At 37.9% G+C, this 22,560-nt stretch overlaps 1 pseudogene; it reads left to right on the forward strand.

Moving 5' to 3' along the window:
- The first annotated feature begins 16,632 nt into the window (after positions 1 to 16,632).
- Positions 16,633 to 19,124, forward strand: LOC147475483 (uncharacterized; annotated as a pseudogene).
- Positions 19,125 to 22,560: the final 3,436 nt, after the last annotated feature.

Here is a 22,560-nt window from a genome sequence, read left to right on the forward strand (position 1 = left end):
TGTAGGTAGGATTGGTGTAGTATTTGGAATTCAAGTCCGAATTTAAAAGAACTCTGTTCGCACCTGTATATATACTTGGCGAGGTCGTCCACTAGATACATTATTATTCAGAGACAGAGAACATGGCACTAGATTTTATAAGGAGTTATGGGAATTGGAATAAGGAAATTGAAGAGAATGTTGATAGGAATGTGAAGATTGAGTTTGATGTTTGTTTGTTTCGTATGTTCAGGGACGGAACCAGGATCTTGTATAAAGGGGGGCTACTTTGAATTTAAACTTCAAGGATTTTTTTTTTTCTCTTAAGGAAACTAAGCAATATTGCACACAAACAAACAAGATTTTTTTTTTTTTTTTAGGTTTTAATTTTTTTAATTTTAATTTTTGATATTTGAGAATGAACTTGGAGAATAAGAGAGTAAAAGAGATACTGAACTGTTAAGTATATATATTTACCGTGTGAGAATGCTATTCTTCTTTTTCCACTCTTGGAAGAAGTCAAGTTAGGAAAGAGGAGACATACTAGCATATTAATTAATTAATTAATTTATTTATTTATTTATTTATTTATTTATTTATTTATTTTTTTTTTTTTTTTTTCTTCCCATTAGAAAAGCCCATGTTTTTTATTAGTACATACTACATAGGATATAGTATATAGAGTTAGTATATTTAGGGGCCATTTGTTTTTGTCTCTTATAAGACCTTGAGGTCTTATAACCTCTTATAAGATGTGGCCTAGTGATTTTGGACATTTTTTTGGTTTGTTTTTTGCCTCTTATAAGAGGCATTCTACTAGAAATGTCTTATAAGAGGTTCCAATTCTATAAGTACGTACCAAAATTAGATCTACTTCAATTCTATAAGTCTTATAACTTGAAAAATGACTCAAACACCCCCATCCAAAAGGGGGCCTCATTTCTCTCTTCTTCTCTTTTCATTATCTTCTTCTCCAAATAATTCTATTGCCCTAGCCACCACCGGCTGTCACCACCACCACCACCACCAAACTATTAAAACCACCACCACTACTACTGCCACCATCATCACCACCACCACCACCATCATTACCTCCACCACCACTACCACCGTACTATTAAGACTATCACCACCACCACCACCACCACCACCATCACTACCACCGTGCAATTAAGACCAATATCATCACCTCCACTACCACCACCACCACCACTACCACTACCACCGTAATATTAAGATTATCACCACCACCGCCAATCTGTGCTATTAAGACATCCACCGCTTCTACTACTACTACTACTACTACTACCAACGTGCTATTAAAACCACCACCACTTCTATCACCACCACCACCGTGTTATTAAGACCAATATCATCACCTCCACTACTACCACCACTACCACTACCACCGTACTATTAAGACTATCACCACCACCGCCACCATGCTATTAAGACATCCACTGCTTCTACTATTACAACTACTACTACTACTATCACCACCACCGTGCTATTAAAACCACCACCATTTCTACTACTACCACCACCACCATCACTACCACCGTGCTATTAAGACCAATATCATCACCTCCACTACCACCACTACCACCGTACTATTAAGACTATCACCACCGCCGTCACTGTGCTATTAAGACATCTACCACTTCTACTACTACCACCACCACCACCACCACCGTGCTATTAAGACCACTACCACCACCGCCAATTAAGGTAGTTTCCTAAAATCGATATTCTAATTATCAAAATTGATTTGAAATCGAAAATCAAACTATACGCTTGTTTCAAATTAATCTAGTCAAGTTAAATGTGATGTAAAGTAGGGTTATATTTGTCAAATATTCATCTATAAGATGTCATGTATTTGTTTTTTCTATTTTTACAAGTATTTGTAAGAAGAACTTAAAATGAAAAACAAACCACTTTATAAGACCATCTTATAAGACCCTCTTATAACTTAACCCAAAAAAACAAATAGCCCCTTAGTAATTTTTGACAGTTTTGTTAGTATAGATATAATATATTTTTTTTCCTGAGAAAGTTAGAGGGGGCTATAGCCCTTGTTAGCCCTCCTTTGGGTCCGCCCCTGCGTATGTTTGTGAGACTTTTGCCAACCAGTGGAGATGATGATATTAATCGAGCATGCCTTGGAAGAAGAGAATTATCTAGCATTCATCAAGAGCCTTTTTCGATAACAGTTCCGTTAGATTACTTGCATAAGTATTATGATGATGTCTATGAACATCTAACGGAGGATCCATTGTCTAAGGTGATTAGCCAAGAAAAGTGGGATAATATCAAGTAAGATATATTACGTAAGATTGATAAAGCTCTCGTAGATGCAGAGTCTAAATATGAGGAGTGTAATAATATGAAGAAGCTAACGATTACATTTTTCATAGAGGCCACAGAATTTCTTGTTGTCAATGAAAAAGAGTTCAATGAGGGGATAATGAAGTTTCAATGTGTTGAAGAAAGGTTAACAGAAGACGGCGGGTGTCCCATATGCTTCGATGCGCTACTAAATGGAGTGGATTTAGAGCTCTTGAGTTGCACGCATATGTTTCACCAAGATTGAGTTAGGACGTGGTTCGGTTCGCACGACACTTGTCCCATGTGTCGAACTGTTGATGTCGTGTTTAGGAGGCTCTCTCTACGGCAAATCACATAGGCCTCGAGAGATGTCTACTACAGTACTACTTGAGAAGACAAAGGTGATAGTTAAGTTGTGTCAGACTCTCACAGCGCAAATACAGATTATGAGGAAAACTGAGGAGCCCCCATGGGTCTGCGTCGTCAATACTTATCAAAGCCATCAAAAAAATATTTGCCAATTTTAGTTGTATCATTGTTTGAGCTTTGTACATGTTATCAAACAAGGCTGCTGGCTTCTTGGCTAGCCTAGAAACTATGTAAATTTTGATATTTTTATAATTTGAGATGTTTATTTATAGTGTGAGATTTATACGTACTGATAATTGAAAATACGAACGGATCAATTTTCGTTTTCGTTATTATCTCCATCAGGTTCAAATTTATTTTTTATATTTTAGTACCTATTTACCTCTTCTTCTTTTTTCTTAACGAACACAACCGTCATGCGTCATATGCTTACACACCCCATTCCTTAGAGGGCACACCCGATCAGAAAATTATTATTACATTTGTGTCCCAACAACAACAACAACAACAACAACTTGTTTTAAGGATAAGGAGTACGAAATTGGATCCAATGGTTTGGAATTGACACTTTAAACTTTGGACCGAGTTAAACACTTTAAAGTTTAAACAATTTTCAACTTGCGCAGAACACACTCTCTTCATTTGGCGCCAATTCAACTCGTGGAGAATGCACTCTCTTCATTTGGCGCCAAATCAACTCGCGCAGAACACACTCTCTATTCTTCAATATTACTCTCTATATATAGAGAGTAAAATCCGCCTGTTTTGACTCCACTTTTACAGGAATAGGGATCCATTGGACTCAGCCTAAGAGGGCACACTCCATAAAAAAGGGTTTTGTATCCTACACCCACCAAATTAGATTGGGCAGCCTCTAGCCCAAGCCCAACAATGAAGTTCAACAGAGATAGCCCAATACACCCCCTAACAACGAAGTCCAACAGAAATAGCTCCCTCCCCCCACATGCACACACACACACCTCAATGCATACCGGTTACAAGTTTTGTAACCGCTCTAACCGGTATCATCTCTCTTGTGAGTCTCACCAAAAAACCAAAAAAACAAAATTTGAGTTTGAGTTTGGGCATTCATTGTGGACATTGTTGTTAACACTCATTGTGGACATTGTGTTTGGGCGCATTCTAGAGATTGAGAGTTTGGATTTTGGAGTTTGGTTGAACACTCAAGAGATTTTGAGGTTTATTGAATAGTTTCGTTGTGAATTGCAAGCAAGAATAGTTTCGTTGGTGCAAAAAATAATTTCTCCAGTTTCGAATAACAATTTTAGCAAGTGCACAATTTTGTTTGTTTTTTTTTTTTATTCAACTCTAGTTTCTCAATTTTTTGTGTCTATTGTTGAATAATGAGTGTGGTTGTTATTGTTATTTCGATTACGTACTCTCAAATTTTTGTTGTTATTTTGGTGAGTGCAAGGTTGTTTGGAAGTTCCAAACTGAATTATTATTTTTGTTTGAAAAAGCCCTAAATGACTCAGTGAGGTCGTTTTGAAGATGCCCCAAACGACTTAATGAGGTCGTTTTGTATATGGCCCAAACTGTCTTTGTTTTTGTTTTTTTTGAATATTTTTTGTACATTAGTTGTATGAGTTAATACAAGATTTTGAGTTATTTGAATTGTGCATGGAAGGATCGTTTTGAATGATTTGAGGGTTATGTTGAGTGTTTGAAGCTAGGTTACATGGACACACCATATTTTGAAAAAAATTCCAATACGAATTATCCGATTTGATTTACATTTGATTAAACTTATTATAGTATACTAATACTTGTTTTTTTTTCTTTGTAGGGCAATGGGTCCTTGATCAAAGAATGTCAAGAATGTAGCGAAAACTACATTCAAGGGTGTGCAGAAGTTGTTTGGCGGCGGCGGTTCCTCTTCGGGTCACGGTGATGTGCCTGAAACTGAGAAAAAGAGAGTTAAGGGGTCGAACACATCGGCTTACAATTGTGGAAGTTGATTTTTCAAGTTGATGTATGTTGATGTCTTTTGGATGACACTTGTTTCATTTTATATATGGATGACACTTGTTTAATTTTGGTATGTTTTGAATGTATGTTCAAGTGGAATTTGTTTGGTATTTGATGTAATTAATTGAAAATTGGAATTTGTGTTTGGTATTTGTTAAGTTTGAAATTTGATGTTTCGAGTAAAATTTGATGTATAGTTTGTGTTTGGTGTTTATGTATAAGAAAAGTGGAATTTTAGTTTGGAATTGATCATTTAATCAGGGATATGAAAGTGACTGATAACCCATAAAAACACAACTAGATTTCTCTAACTTATTCTTACGTTATCAATTATTATTTTTTTATTATTATTTTATTTTCTACTCTCACACATATATTTATATAATATATAAAGTATGGAATCGTTCCACTCTTAATCTATCAAGACTAAATAGAATTTAATTAATCAAACACAAGGAAACAATGGTGAGAGCAATAATTATGGATGTGAATTTATACTACGAGATAATACTATCAATTGATCTTATACTAATATTAACTAAAGTAATTATTTATAGATGAATCAAATATGGAGAAAACTAGAGAGAGATTGAAATCCACTTTTAATTTCTTAATATGTTAGCATAGATTTGTATAGAAAACCCTAGTCTAGATATTCTCACACAAGGTTAAAATATAAAGACTAGACCTTTAATGATCCCTAATTACTTTATACTATATCTAGTCATAAACTAATTAGCATGAGAGAAAGTTTGTTCTCATTCTCATGGCAAACTCACTATTCTCTAGTTTAGGTTAAACTCTTCTTATCTCTAAGTCAAGAAAAATCTAAACTGAAAACCCTAAACAACAAATCTATACTAACAAATCAAGTTCTCTCAAAGCTTCATTCAAACTCCCTCTAATGGGAGTTTAGCTTTGATTCATGGGACTATCATTGACATAATAATAGAAAGAAGAAAACATAATGAAGAACTACTTTATTAAAGATAACTTGAATTGAGCTAATGGTGGCTAGGCTAATAAAACAATAACAAGGTTTTAAAACTAAAGAAGAAAACTAATTTATTATCTAATGAGAGAGAGAGAGAGAGAGAGAGAGAGAGAGAGAGAGAGAGAGAGAGAGAGAGAGAGAGAGAGAGAGAGAGAGAGAGAGAGAGAGAGAGAGAGAGAGAGAGAGAGAGAACCATAATTTACAACTAAACTAAAGAGGGGAGTAACCAAACTTTGTTTAGCCTTAACCCTCTTTATATATGAGAGGGTTAGGTTTACAATTTCGTGCATGGGCTTTGGAGTTGTGTTTTGGGCTACTAAATCAAGCCCAAAACCTAATTACTTAAGTCCAATAAGAGTTTCTCTACGCGAATTTACTATAACACATTTTTTTATCCATTTTTACTGCTCTGATTGGGTCAAGACTTAAATCATTAAAAAGCTCTTTCCGAGCCGGTCGTTTTGACATATAATAGGCCATATTAATAAACCAAGAGGTGAGCGGGTTTGACTCCCACAAGTCCAAACTCAAACTAAAACATAACACCTCTGAACATCACATTCTAAAAAAAATTCGGTAGAGTTTCCTCTATATTACCAACCTTTCATAAATTTAAAACCTGTCATAACCTGAAAATCAAATAATATACTTTCATTTGATATATTAAAACCTCAGCTGTAAACCTAACTACTGAAAGATTTATTGATTCGTGGCACTGGCTACTTAACCATCTCGACAAATGCCAGTTAAATCAAATAGCTGCAGTGCCCCGAAACCATGCATGCTAAGGTGGATTCATGAATAAAGACAATAAAGAAATAATAAATTATTACAAAACAACTTAAAAGAAATCAATTTAAAACTAAAAGACATAGCTAAAGGAACCGCTGTAGCAATCAGAATGCGCTGCACGTTAAAGTTTTCTTAACAAGCATGTATGCCTTCTCTGTCTTATAAAGAGCCTGTTCGTCCCTGTGAACACTCTCTAACACGCAACATTAGATGGTTATCCAGTATATAATAATCAATGTGAATTAAATTTATTAACAGCTGACAAGATTTATTTAACGGCTTACCTTTCAACTACCTAGCAATGTTTGGCTTACCGTTTTTCTTATAAAATACCCCGCATGCTAACTTAATTGAACAAATATTTAAGAACACACTTAAATGATCAACATTAATAACTATTGTTAGATATTACGTACTACGAGATTAAGATCATGCTTAACACGTAGAATCATACGTTAAAACCAAATTAAATAGTAATAACATAGATAGAATAACCGGTTTCTTTGTTACAAGGGGTGGGGGTTTTCCTATGGATGCGGCTGAACCGGGTGGCTGCCTACATACCCATTTAGGGATCAAGTACGTCAATCGTAGTTCTCCTATTGATAGAGTGTTTCTATAGGAATGGATTTAGCCATTTCCAATGAGGAAGGCGGTATGGGTTCCTCACTCATGTTCTAATTATGTAACGCCACTAATTAACCAATTTCCAATCTTGAATCCGTATTCCACATGGTATTTCACTTCACTTCTACTCATTCGAGGTTTTTCCTGAATCTCAAGCAAACAAACAAAAATCTCAATACCAATAAAAGAAGATTAATTCATTACTAATCTAACTAACATATATAGCCACGCGAGAAAAATCAAACGATAACTAATTAACTAGATAAGAGAATAGTAAACAGGAAATGGCCTACGGTGGGTGGTTTGGCACGTGGCATGTAACTGCTGGAGACGACTTGACACGTCCAAGCAAATGGCCTGCAACGGCCGGAGCGGCTTGTAGAGTGCCCTGGTACGACCACTAGTTCCTGATGGTCCTATTAAGCAAGTCCAGCATGAAACTTCTGTACTATGTTCATATCAAGGGATGATAGATATCAGGTGAGATTCCCCCTCTTTTCTTCTAGCCGCCTTTTTTTTTTTTTTTTTTTTTTGGAATCAAAATGATGAGTCCGATGGTGGCAATATGATAAATTTCCTTTTCTAAGTGTAGAAACCCAGCGGCCCCTCATCAGGCGTAACCCCTTTTTTCTCTCTTTTTCCCGTCATGCTTAAATCTAAGCAATAGGTGTACTTGCCAATTTAATAGGTGTCATGTTCTAACCAATTACTACAATTAGATCCTTATCACCCCAACCCATTACGTAGGACACTAGGAGCAAACCCAATATACAAGCCCACCATATAATAGCATAAGCCCAAATAACAAAACAAGTTCAATATAATAAGACAAGCCCAAAAATAGAACATGCGCAATGTTAATAGAAAAGGCCCAATAAAATAAAATGGCAAGTCTAACAATTTAACTAGCCCAATTCAAACAACTACGCAAGTCTACATCAAAATCAATTATGACAAGACAAGTCGAACGCATAATTTCTTACATAAATGTTGAAATAGAATGAAAAATGACTAGAATACTCGTTACTAAAATCCGGGTCATTACAGCGTATCAAATAGTTTAGTCATAACAAATGCTAATATCAACTAAGTGCATATTTTTCACCATCACTATCTCATACTATCCCATTTTTCACGCCTTTTGTCTTGTAGGAAAACAACATATACATGCTCCTTAATGACTTGCAAGGAATTTGACCTATGTTCCTTCTTACCCAAGTTAAGAAATTAAGGCTTAATTGGTAGGAATAACTAAAAGTACTATTCCTTTTTCAGTAGATGAAATTCAAGATCTGTTTCCAGAACCCCATAACAATCATGTGTCTCCAGAATAAAAGAACAACAATCAGTCTGATGAGAGTAGAGAAGAAGCCCAACAGGTAGTTAACTATCATGTTTTCGTAGCTAATGTAAAGATAATGTGAAATTAACTCTGTACTTAAATGCATATGGTTTTCTATGTCTAGGCCCAACCAAATGAATAGAAACCAAGAGCGGCAAACAAGAAAGTACAACCAAGAGCGGCTCATCCTCAGCTGGATTATGAACAAACTATCATCCCAGGTCCCCTTTACCAGTCTTGGCTTCAAAAGACAGCTGATATAGTCACAAACAGGGGAGGCACTAATAGGTATCTTATAGTGAGTATCACTTACATTGAATCCAAGAGGCAAACATGACTTCTAAAAGTGCTGATTTTGATGTCATAATTCTTGTTGTTCAAGTGGCACAACGATTGTTTAGAATAACTGAACTTTCCCTTCACAGGGGAATTTAGTAAAAATTAGTCATTTGTAGATTGCAAATAGAAGAGTAATTACATTGAACGAGTGCCACAGTTTCTAGTATGTATCTAGGCCTGGGCTCAAAGCTCAGGATATGTAGTTGTAAGTAGTGAAAGACTGACCAGGTCCCAGGACGGGTGATGAGCATTCTAATTATTTTTTGTAGTTCCTCTACGTTACTTGATAAGCACATAAACGCTACACATGTAAGTCCATATTTATGTTATATTGTCTAGTTAATTAATACAAGTGCATTTGATTAGTCTATTTTCTTGGTTTTATAGAAATCAACGGGAATACGAAAAAATGGGCTGAGATCGAGGACTATACGGAGTTGTGAGATTCTCATGTCTTGAATACATAGAGAGACTACACAAAACGAGGTATGGAATAACATGTGTACGTCATTATAAAGCTACTGCAAAAAGTTGAGGTAATGTTGTCAGGAGGTAATAGCGTGCCCGCGCTATTAGAAGCCTATGTCAGAGTGCGCACACGCCCCCTTCTAAAAATGCAGAATTCCAGTGTTTTCACAGCACCCTTCGCAGCTTGCTTCCACCGCTTGAACTCGATTAGGATGTTTCCAAAAGTGATTAAAACACGGAAAGGAAGCTTTCTAAAGCAGTTCCAAGGCTTGTACACCCTAAAGGAGCTCTATATAAAGAAAGGAAGAAGAAAGCTCTCTCTCTCTCGCCTCCTACACACAAAATCCAATACCACAGGATAGAACGACTGGAGAAGAAGAAGAAGATTCTACTAGAGAGGAAGCCACCAAATAGAATGACGGTTTTGTCAATGACTCCCCTTCTTTACTGTCTTGTTTATTCCACCATGTTTATGAGTAACTAAACTCAAAGCTAGGGCTTTGGTGAAGCCCTAGACTTGCGTAGGATATCTTTATTTTGTTGTTACTATTCTTAAACCAATTTTAATTGATTTAGATATTATTTTCACACTAATGTTAGTGGTTTACTTGCATTGATTATATCTTGAATGATTAGATATCATATATTGACAAGTTAATCGTAAGATTACTACTCTATTAGCATTATAGCATGACTTTTAACTGTATATTGAATCTATAAGGAGTTGTGCCACTACTACAGAAATGCACATTAACCACGGTAGACCAAATGGTATATATCACTGTTTTCACAATAACGGTGGCTAATAGTCAATAACCACGGTAAGGAAGGCTTTTCTAATTTTAGTATAAGCAAATACCACTGGGCTCGTAAAACGGTGGGATATAATATGCCATATACCACGGCACAACCCAAAATTCCTAATTTGTTTTTTCACATTAATATACCTCACGGTTTCTACAGAAAAGGTGGCTAATGCTTTGCCAAAAAAATAGGCATACCGTGGGTAAAACAATCTAGCAAAACCCGAAAATCTGTCTCGCGCTAAAACATAGTCTTTTCAACTTCCAGAACTCTTCTCAAGTCTCAACTTCTATCGGTTTCTCTTTTAAACTAGGGATTTGTACAAAGGTTTGAAGTAGTGATTTTGTTCATCTCTCCCCAATTTCGACTATTATGTATTTGTGTTTTTTTTCTCTCTCTCCCGATTTCGGCTGTAATATAAATTAGTTTTGATGTTAATAGGGTTTTCTAAAAGTTTGATTTTCTTCTCCAAGCACAGAATTTTGATAAAAAAAATTGGTTCTTGTTTTGTATTAGTCCCGAACGAAGTGAGTATTACCGCAAGGAAGGTTTGTTTGTCGTTTGTCTGCTACACAAAGGTTACTTGTTGGCAGTTGCTACTACTTCCAGATAATCCTCTTATATCATCCTTTATGCATGTTTCTTGTTTGTTTGTTTGTGGTTTCTTTATCCTTTCTTCTATTAGATATTTAGAATTTTGGAAGAATAAAGCTAGATGTGTGTTTGTTGTTTTCTGTAGAATAATTTGTTATTATTATTATAAGATGTGTGTTTGATTTATTATGATTGGATATATAATTGTCTATGAGGAAGAGTTTGTAATGTCGGCTAAAGTTGGGGTTCATCACTTCAGTGGAAACAATGTGGATCTCGAATCGCTGCAGGGAAACACTATCGAGTGTGCTTTGTCTCAAGATCATCGACCCGTGTGATTCTCGATATCATTAAAACCCTTCCGGTGAACAGTGAAGATAAGAGACAATTAGATCAACTCCTTGTTTTGATTTCCTTTCATCATAGCAGTTTTTATTTTCGAGGGGGTTTACTGAGTATGTGACCAAACCTTCAGCGTATCAGCCCAAGATGTTGGGGTACATATCGTATGTGTGGCCTGCGGTTGCATTCAGGATCTAAGAAAACCATACGTTCTTCGTTCACACTACCTCCCCCTCCAAGAAGTTTGACTGAGACCTATGCTTGAGCACATTAATGAATATCGATCAAGGCTTTCTGATTGCAGCTAGTGGTTTCAGAATATTCCTTGCGCTAAGCGGTTGCGCTAAGTCTTCCTTGGCCATCCTCTCCCCTATAGCTTTTGTTTGAGATGAGCTTCCGGCTTTGCTCAAAGCCGAGAGCAGATACAGGATCTTAGAAAGACCTCCGAATAGCCGGCTTTGGCGATTGCACTTTCCATCCCTTACAACATAGGGCATGCGGAAAAAGTAGTTGAAGAAGCCGAGACGAGAGAGAGAAAGAAGTCCCGCTTCGCTTTAAAGGATAGGGGGTATAAACTATCTTTAGCGGTTCGTAGGTGCCTTATTTGATCTAGTAAGGGGTGCTGTTAGTAGCATTCCCAACCAAGCACTACCCTCAGTTGCAGCCCCAGGTCCATATAAAATAAAGCAGTCAATCTACCAGCAGCAGAGGCAATGATAATTGTCCACCTGTTTATCTACTACCATAAGCGGGAGCAGTTGGGAAGAACACCGGCCGATTTCTTTTTTCAATCCTTAGAAAAAAAAAAGGAGCTTGGTCAGCCATGTTCCCTACGTACCCTCTCGTTATTCCCATTATTCCCCGTTGCACCTATTCACCGCAACCGTCGGTTCAGATCTATCTCGGGTACGGTCACTGCACTCCAATCTCTGCCTTGGTTGGTGCACCTATGGTTCTTTTTGTTGTTGATGACAAGAAAAAGGCTAAGAAGAAGGGCAAAGATCCTTAGGATTGATATATACGATAAATGACTATAGATTTTATCCCTTACACTTGATTAGGGTATAAGAAAGAGTAGCCTCGCTTTGGAGAATGATTTTTTCTAATCCGTAGTTTCGTTCCTGACTTGAGAAAGGCTGGCAGTAGTATACATAAGGGTATGCCCTTCGGCAAGTATTTAGCAAGTAATTCCTTGCTCAAGAACTTAGTCAGCTAAGTAACGCTTTTGAATCCGTTGGCTAGAGATGCTACAAAGATTTATTTGCCATTTTTCCTTAGACTTTTCTGTTGTTTGAGGACTCTCACTTGAGATGTTAGCATTGAAGGAAGAAACCGTGTTCTAGGCCATAAATGACCATAAACTAATAGGCGTGGGAACAATGGGTAGCTCGCCTTGAAAAATTAAAAAGTAAGCAGTGGGGAAAAGAGATTGACTAATTCGAACATAAAGGGCGGGGGTCTAGATCCAATCCAATAAGAAGGTTTGAGCCGAGTCTGGGATCTCTCCCAATAGACCTGAACTACTTGACCAAGAAAAATAGATATAAGGTACTATACGAATCTACTTCCGAGACTGCCTCTCGGAATTGTTGAAGCGGTTACTTAGGGGAGAGAAGTAAGAGCTTAAAAAGTTTATACTCGCTAGGGAAATCCGCCGGAGGAGAACTGCACTTCGACATCTTTTTTATTTCAAATACTTTCGGAAGACTTGACTTATAGTACGAATCTTAGATCTTGCCCTCGCTTCGACCTAGCCCTTACTTTGTATTCCGTCATCCTTCCTATGTAAGGGAAAGGCTTTTAATTAAGGCCTATTCCCATGATAATGATATCATTAATATAATAGGTATATTTACTACCAGCATAGAAGTCATTTTCTTCTTTTTAGGGATGGGTGCTAAGTTGTCTCACTCGCTTTGAGAAATGATGTGCGCTACACCGCTAGCCTTGCCATCGGAATATCAGTTTACCAGGACAGATGCCCCTTTCTTCTTTTAAGCTTAATAAGATTAAGATTTTGAACTACAGCCTTAGCTCTAGTGGAGACTTCAGACTTTGGCCTTTGTTGACCAGATCTCATGAGTTATAATAAATGGCACGTCAGAGCTCCCCACTCCATTATTTTCCGCTTGATTTCGAAGACCAAACAAATCAAAGATATTTTTATTCGTATTGATAGAACCAGTTGTATGCCACATACATGGCTCGAATCCCGACTTCCTGTTACCAGATAGGCATCCTGAGGGACCTAACTAAGTTCCCCTCTGGACCTGATAGAAGAGAAGGTTCGCAACCCGATCTCCTGCATAGATTTTCAATCAATATGCCTTTTTGAAGGAATTGGTCCATTCCCTGGCCAATATTGGGTAAGCCAAGGGTTGCGTTCACGGATCAAATAATTTATTATATGATATTACCGATCCCGATGATCTGCATACGATGTCTAAGCGCTAGGAGAAGGAAGGGGACAATATCACCGCTCGCTTCGCTTTGAACAAAAAACAAAATAAATCATCGCAACCAAAAGGAGAACCTTTTGTATTGAAATCCGTTTTTACCTCGCTTTCGCAAGTCTTTTTTAGAATCGAAGCCTTAGGGCTGGGGTGGTAACGAATGGATCATACTCAAGCTGAGGTTGAGCAAATCGTTGGTAGATTGATATGATATCAATATGTGGCTCCCACTCTCAGAATTGAATCAAAGATAGTGACCTGTGCTCAAAGAGGTGTCACGATGACATTGTTCCTGCTGAAATTGAAAACTAAGCATGGGCCTTGCGCATGGGGAATCGCCTTAATGCAGCGCTTCCCAGGAGGTAGATCGATATTGAGGTGCAATTCCAGAAAAAAAGAATAAGTGGCTGGTGGCCCGCCCTACAAGTGATAGGCGTGAACCTCAAGTTAGTCTTGTATTCAAATTGGTAGTTCAGGGATTCACAGGTTCCCTTGGCCTGGCTGATCTCCCCCCCAAAAGAATAAAGGATAACAGACAAGAAAAGGGTATAACAAAGACTCTATTTCGTAATCGGGTCAATCAGTCCTTTCTCAAGGCTTTCCGAGATTGTTAGGAGAAGGGCCCCTCTTCAACGGGTAGGCTCGCTTAAGCATGTCGAGGTCGGTGTGGAAACCACTTTATGTAGGCTCCAGTCAGTTGTCGTTGAATCTGGGCGAGGCTGTGGACCCGCGGCTACAGGTCTACTCTTCGTAGATCTCCTGAGCGAGACAAACCTCGGGTTGCCGTGTGAACACCCTTCCTTGATTCCATTATTTGTTGCATTTCCACCAGAAAGGGAAGAAGGTGAGGCCTACTTTTATTGATTGGATTCTCAACCAGTTGGATGAGAAGATTATGGAAAGGTTCACCAAGCCCGAGATCTTCGATCTTTTAGTTTATGCCTAAAAGCGGATACGAAGACAGTTGCCTTTACTACCATGCTTTCCGTGGTAGTGCTCAGTCTTTTTCTAAGCTTTTCCGTCACTGCAAAAGGTCTTTGGTATTGATGGTTAGCTATGGGGCTAGGAAAGAAAAGATTAATTTTAGGAAGATGAGGTTTACTCAGTATCCAAAGCCTTATTTATGTGGCTTTAATAATAATTAAAGTGAAAGCATGACGATCATTAAATAACTCAAGCAAGGTCTCATATATAAGAAGACTTGCCCTTTTTTGTTATGGAACCAGCGATTGATAGTTGAAATCCCAAAGGATTGGTCGAACTACAATAAGCAGTAGTACGTAAGGGCTGACTTGTTTCAACATTTTAAAGACTTAGATCTCTCATACCATAACATAAGCAAAATCTTTCCTTTGACCCTTGGTCTACTCCTAAGATCTGTCCTAAGGTGGGAAGCGATACATCAATGAATGAAAAGAAAGAAAGAATGAAGCGACTTCTTCATAATTTCATAATAAGAAGTCCATAGGCCCTCATCATAAAATTTGATTACAAGGTATGTTGCATAGGTAGTCTTTGGCGAAAGGATTTGAGTATCTATGTTCACTTTGATGTCAAGCCAACACACATTTATAAGTTCAACAACTTCCCCAAACCTGTAGTATTATCTGACCGTAAATATTTAAAGAGCTAGAAATGGAGCAAACCTATAATATAATATTTGTTTAAGTCATCAAAACTAAATAACGAAAAAGATTGAAAGGGACACAGAAGAATGCTAGTGATGTTAGCAAACGGAACAATATGAAGAAATGGAATAAGAAAGTTATGTCGTTGATCTCAAATAATTTTTCTAAGAAATCAGAGGAAGTGTTTGATGTTATAAGTGCTAAAAAGGCGGAGAATAGTTATGCTTGTGATCAACAAGATAGTCTTTTTCCTAGAAGTCGAATGTTAGTAGCCCGATGACATGCTAGTAGCCCCGATGATGGATAGGATGGGGAAGAATATGGTATGGTAGCTTGGAAATAATTGGTAGTATGGTCTTGTACAATACTGAAAATAAATAAATTGGAGAATATATATAGGTTATGTTCATTTGTGGTTCCACTACTACATAAATTTGAGTTTTAATCATTTGAATAGATTTTGTATCACACTGCCGTGTGTTTAGTGCTTTTCTTCCCCAATATAGTAGGTGCATTGATCAGGTGTTTGCATTCCTCAAATTATAATTCACTGAACTGCTTGGGGATATTTTTCATTGAATTCCATGTGAGGTCCCAAAATTATATGAAATCCCACAGCACTATATCGATGCGTCAAAATGTGGTCCAATGAAAGGTTTAGCAAGGTTTTAGCTCTCACCAAATACTTGCCTTTTAGTAGCCTGGTAAAACTTGTAATGGCCTGGTGATGGCATGTAGTTGCCTATATAGTGGCCTGACAGTTACAATTTTCTTAGTGGCTTAAGGTGTTTGACTAAAAGAATAAGATATGGAGACTGTTTTCGTACATAAACTGGTTTTAGAAACTTATGCCTGTTGTTTTATTTTTATTTTTAGTTTGCAAGTTTGCTTATTGTTAATTGATATATTGGCCTAGTGATGGCATGTAGTTGCTTGTATAGTGGCTTGGCAGTTCATGTTTAAGGTTTTTGTTAGTGGCTTAAGGTGTTTGACTGAATGAGTAAGAGATGGAGACTGTTCTCGTACATAAACTGATTTTAGAAGCTCTTATGCCTGTTGTTTTACTATTAGTTTGCAAGTTTGCTTATTGTTGATTGATATATTGGGCAGGAACGCCTGGCTGATCGTGATTTGAGCTGACAAATAGATAAACACGTACTCAACGGTAAAAAAAATTACTAGCTTTCAATTTGTTGATTGTGTGTGTGTGTTTCTTTTGCAAAGTTAGGGTACTGAATATTATGATTGCTAGGAATTTCTAGTATCAAGACCTTAATCTTAATGCGACACTTAACTATTTCATTTTAGTCTACCAAGTATCTAGGTGGCTGGCCGGGCACATGTAAGGAAAGTAGGAATTTCCCCATTCATATGCCTAAATCCATTCCCACGCTACACTTTTGGCACCTTAGGTTGATTAGTACAAGGTTATATTGTATGTTTGTATTTGCTTCAACCACCAGATTGAGCCAAAATCTATGAATTGCATGATTTTATTTTGCTTAATCATTTTTTTTTTCCATGTGTATGTAGTACTTGTGTATTGAATTTCTGACATTGAGTATGGATAAGCCTTGGATGACTATGGATAGACTTTCTGATGAATACAAGGAAGGGGTCAAGTATTTTATAAAATGTGCTAGAGAGCATGCAGGCCCAGACAATCTTAATTTCATAAGATGCACATGCCTTAATTGTGGGAACCACTTGCATAAGAGTTTGGACGATATCAGGGATCATCTGTTTCATGTTGGTTTTGAAAAAAGTTACAGAACGTGGATATGGCATGGGGAAAAGCCTCACAGTGGAAAGTCCCGAAGTGTCGACACGCATGAACCTCCATGTCAAGACTTTGATATGGAAACCCCATGTGATTTTGGGGACACGGTTAGAATGGTTAATGATGCATATGAGAGTTTCACGGGGAATCCTGAAAAGCTTTGTAAATTGCTTGAAGATGTTGAGAAACCTTTGTACAAAGGTTGCAAAAGCTATACAAAGTTATCATCCCTTATGGAATTGTTCAACTTGAAAGCCAGTAGTGGGTGGTCAGACACGAGTTTTACCAAGCTATTGAAGGTGTTGGGAAAAATATTGCCGGATAATAACGAAGTGCCACAATCCATGACCAAAGCTAGAAATATTTTGTCTACGTTTGGAATGGAAGTTCAAAAAATACATGCATGTCCCAATGATTGCATACTTTACAGAGGAGATGAGTACAAGGATTTAACTAGTTGTCCAACTTGTGGAACGTCGAGATATCAGGAAAAGAAGGGTAAAGCACCTGCGAAAGTTTTGTGGTGCTTTCCGCCTCTCCCAAGGTTTGCAAAGATGTTTCAATCCGCTCAGACATCAAAGGATTTGGTATGGCATGCAGATAGAAGAGTAGAAGTTGATGGTCAAATGCGTCATCTAGCAGATTCTCCAGCATGGAAAGCGGTTGATAAAAGGTGGCCAGAGTTCGCTGAAGATCCAAGAAATCTGCGACTTGCTCTTTCGACAGATGGGATCAATCCACATAGTAATCTCAGCTCTAGGCATAGTTCTTTGGCGGTTATGTTGATCACTTACAATCTTCCGCCATGGTTATGTATGAAGAGAAAATTTCTGATGCTGACAATGTTGATATCAGGTCCCCGGCAACCTAGTAATGATATTGATGTTTACCTTAGACCTTTAATTGAAGATTTACAAGCTCTTTGGAATCCTGGTGTGGAGGTTTATGATGCCTACAAGCAAGAATCTTTTACATTAAGGGCTGTTCTACTGTGGACGATCAATGATTTTCCTGCTCTTGGAAATTTAGCTGGGTGTAATGTCAAGGGATATCTTGCTTGTCCAATATGTGGTGAGAAAACTGATTCTACAAGATTGAAACACTCGAATAAAAACATATATCAATCCCATAGAAAGTTCCTTCCAAAAAATCATCGTTATCGAAGGCAAAGGAAGGCATTTAATGGTCAGCAAGAGTTAAGATCACATCCAGACTCGTTAACTGGAGAGGTGATTTCAGAGAAGCTCAAAGGGATGAAAGTTAGATGGGGGAAACCAAAGCTGGTGATTCCAAAGCCAAAAACATCAAGAAAGAAGTCAAAGGCATCCAATGAAGAGTCACAAACACGAGAGAAGGAGCCTAGCACTTCTGATGAGAATGAAAGTGGTAAATATTGGAAGAAGAGATCCATATTTTTTGAGCTTGAATAATGGGAATTCTTGCTTGTGCGACACAACTTGGATGTCATGCATATTGAGAAAAATATTTGTGATAACATCATCGGCACACTACTTAACATTAAGTACAAGACAAAAGATGACCTCAAAAGTCGCCTAGACCTCTTAGAAATGGACATGAGAAAGGAACTAGCACCAGAGAAAAGGGGAAATATGACTTATCTTCCACCAGCATGCCATACGTTATCTAGAGCTGAGAAAGTAATAGTTTGCAACACTTTGCGTGAACTCAAAGTGCCAGATGGATAATCTTCACATTTTAGACACCGCGTGTCGATGCAAGATCTAAAAGTGTATGGTCTCAAGTCTCATGACTATCACATATTGATGCAGCAACTTCTTCCTGTGGCAATACGATCAGTGTTGCCAAAGGACGTGAGGTATACCATCACTCGGTTGTGTTTCTTTTTCAACTCTCTTTGCACCAAAGTAGTTGATGTGTCCAAATTAAAGGAAATTCAAGACAATTTGGTCCTCACTTTATGTCTATTGGAAATGTACTTTCCACCATCGTTCTTTGACGTCATGGTGCATCTATCTGTTCATCTTATAAGGGAGGTTGAGCTTTGTGGGCCAGTATTCTTTCGTTGGATGTATCCATTTGAGAGGCAAGTACACGTAAAATTGAATTAACTACTTTCAATAATTCAAGAAAGCTTCATCAATTTGATTGTTTGTTTGTTTGTATTTTCTCTTTTTGTTACTTTTTGAATATTAGGTTCATGAAAATACTAAAGGGCTACGTCTTGGAATCGAAATCGCCCGAAGGATGCATTGCTGAAAATTATATCCTTGAAGAAGTCGCTGAGTTTCTTAGCGAAAGTACTTATCTGGAGTGAATGTTTGTGGGAGTCCCATCGGTTAGAAACATGGATACTAATGATACGGAGAAAGAAAATACAATTTCTAAGGGAAAGCCTCTTGGTGGTATGAATGTTGTTGAAGTCGACGAGAAGACTTGGGAGCAAGCTCATCAATGTGTTTTGGCAAACACTAATGACGTTCAACCTTATATCGAGTACGTTAGTATAGGATTTTGTTTTTCCTTATTTCACCTAGACAGATAATGGTGACCAAGCTTTTTTCTTAACTTGATAGGAAGCATATGGAACACCTAAAGCTTACTTATCCTCGTAAGTCAGCCAAATGGTATCAAGATGAGCACACTCACACATTCATTTATTGGATTCGTCAAAGGGTAAGATTATCTGAAATTATTTTACATCTAATACAACTTTGCTAAATTCGACTAAGATTCTTGGATAACTTGGATAATCAGGTTAAGGAGGAGGCAGCAGTTGCCGGTAACAAACTTTCAAACACCCTGAAAGTTATAGCTCAAGGACCTCGTCAAGACGTTCTAAAGTGTTCAGGCTATGTTATTGGTGGATACCATTTTCATACAAAGGATCATGAAGCTTCACTAGTAAACCAAAATAGTGGTGTGGGTTTAATGGCGACAACAGTGCAAATTTCTAGTGCCAAGGATAAGAACCCCGTTGTTTTGAAATGGGTTACTATGGTGTTATAACCGAGATATGGTCGCTCGACTATCCGGTACTCAAAGTCCCAAGATTTAAGTGTGTATTTGGGTTGACAAACAGAAATGGCATCAAAGTAGACGATTTGGGTTTCACTTCATTGACCTTGGTAGAATTGGACATAAGGAAGACCCTTTTGTGATGGCCTCTCGTGCCAAGCAAGTCTTTTATGTACCTGACCAACTTGATCCAAAATGGTCAATAGCTTTGAGGACTCGTGAAAGAGACTACCTTGAGGAAGGGAATGAGGATGAGCTAGATCATACAAGTAGTAAAGTCTTTCCAGATGTCGACTTCCTTAGTTCAGGTGCATCAGTATCATCTTATGCGCGTGTAGATTGTGAGGGGACTTATGTCGACCCTACCTCTAACGATTAATTTAGAGCATGTTATGATTTATTTCTTTCTATGGGGATGTTTGAACAAGTTTGTTCCTTTATTATTTGACTATTGAATATTGTTATTAAATGTGAATTCATACCTACTTTGATATTTATATTTGCCTTAATACTTTAATTCATGTTATGGATGATCATTTCTCTTATTATTGTTTAATTAATATTGTCCAAGTTATTGATACCTAGCTTATTTCATATGTTGTTATTGGTTAAAGTCTTCATGTCTATACTCGGTATATAGGAAATCAGCATGGATCCAGGAGAGAATTCTGATTCTGATTCAGATATGGGAGTTGACGAGACTTCCGATACACCAATGGGAGTTAACAATACACAAGATTCAAGTGTAGAAAGGACAGGAAGAGGAGCAGTTCAATGCAAAAGGATAACAAAAATGAGAGAGGGTGAACTATTGAATGTTCAATACAATGAAGATGGTCAACGTATAGGGGAAGGCGGAAAGGATTTGGCAAGCTACTCAGGTTTGTTAGCGGAGTCCCGAATCTCAATTGTTGATTATGAAAATTAGCATGCTGTCGGAGATGAAGTGAGAGACTTGTTATGGGATGCTATAAAGGTAAATAGCTCCAGTTGTATTATTAATTATCTAATTAGTCTTAGGTTATTGTAACTTTATAGCTTATTCTTTTTTTATAGGCCAAATTCAACTTGACAGAAGACGAAAAGAAGGGTGTTGTCTCAGATATTGGTGAGAAATGCAAAGAATTCAAGAGTCGGTTGACTAGGTACTATATCACTCCCTACAAAGACCAACCTGAAAAGCTTTTGAAGCCACCTAAAAAACACGAGAAAAATATTAGACAGGAAGATTGGGAAAGATTTGTGAAGTCAAGACTGACACCAAAATTTCAGGTTAGGATAACTTATTTTTGTTAGTTTGATTGGTTTTGGATAAGCTGTATTCATTTATGGTTAACAAGCATTCTATCTTCCGATACTTCCCTTGCCTTCTTCTCTAAAACCTCAGCCCATTTGCTCTTACTTTTCTCACTGGATTTTCTCTTTGGGTGCGGGTGTGGGTAGTAATTTGGTAGTCTCTTTAGTCATAGTCCGGGGGAAGAGTCTCCACGAGTCTAGGCGCTTTGCTAGATATTCATAGTAATTTGGTAGTCTCTTTAGTCATAGTAATTTGGTAGTCTCTTTAGTAATTTGGTATTCATTTTTGCTTTTTTCATTCTCATTTTCATACTAATGATTAGTAGTTTTTATATTCTGTCTCTTCGTTCCAAATATAATAGATTCCATATCCGACCTACTATTTCGGAGTCGCTCAAGAAAGAATGCGGGGCTAAATATTCCAGAAATCGTTCAAGAAAGAAAGAATACCGTTTCTCATAAGTCTTGAACGACTTGTAAACGGCAAGCTAGTAACGAGTTTTTCTCTTCGGCGGAAGCTGCCCCTAAAGCAAGTAACTCATAAGCAACAACTCCCTTCCCCACCTATGAGTAAGCTAAAGGTCTTCTTAGCACAGGAAGTGAAGGTGTCTAGCCTCTAAGGAAGCTAGAGCTAAGAGCTCTGTTAGTTAGTGTATGGTATCTTGTATCTATGAGTTAGTCGCTATCCGTCCGGCCGAATGCAAGAGTCAACTCCCGGGAAGCCAAGTGTCTTAGAAGAGTCCGTAAAGGTATCCTAATACCTAGTGGCTAGGGCAAGTAGTCCCCATTTGTTATCTGCGGCTGAAGCCGCTTCAGTTCAAGTTTCTCTAGCAAGTTCCAAGTCCCTAGTTTGTAGCTTCTGCTAAAGCGAAGTCTGGTCAGTAAGGAGTGAGTCCGGGCATTAAGGAGTTGGTAGCAAGTAAGGAGTTGTTTGTAGCTACAGCTAAAGGGAAGTCCGTTCAAAGGTGTCAAGATTGTTCCGATCAAATGTGTATCTCACACGTTCAGGCCATAAAATCCCAGTAGACCGCTGCTCTCCTCTTGAGTGAATGAACTTAAGGAGGAACGAATAGGAGACGCAAAATATATATTCACTACACAAAACCTCTAGTATGGCTATGTTTTGAGGGACTCGCCAACCCTGCTCTTGTCCAGTAACCATTCTGAGTGGAGCCCAGGATTCAGGGAAAGTTATCAATATGAGTTATCTTGAAACGCTTTTCGGTACAATAAAGGCGATCACGGGCAGTAGTAAAAGGCGTTGGTTGTCTCACCCCCTACGGGTGGGACTTACGATATCGCAAGCATCGTCGCCTCATCCGACTCTTCCGCGAAAATGGTGCAGAGTTGGAGTTGGCAAGCTAGAAGGTACCTGACTGCGACGGTTAAGCTAAACAGGGGGAATGGGTTCTTGGCGGGGAGAGAAGCTTCTTACTAAG

This window comes from Coptis chinensis, chromosome 9 (genome assembly GCF_015680905.1).
Source record: "Coptis chinensis isolate HL-2020 chromosome 9, ASM1568090v1, whole genome shotgun sequence".
Taxonomy (NCBI): Eukaryota; Viridiplantae; Streptophyta; class Magnoliopsida; order Ranunculales; family Ranunculaceae; genus Coptis; species Coptis chinensis.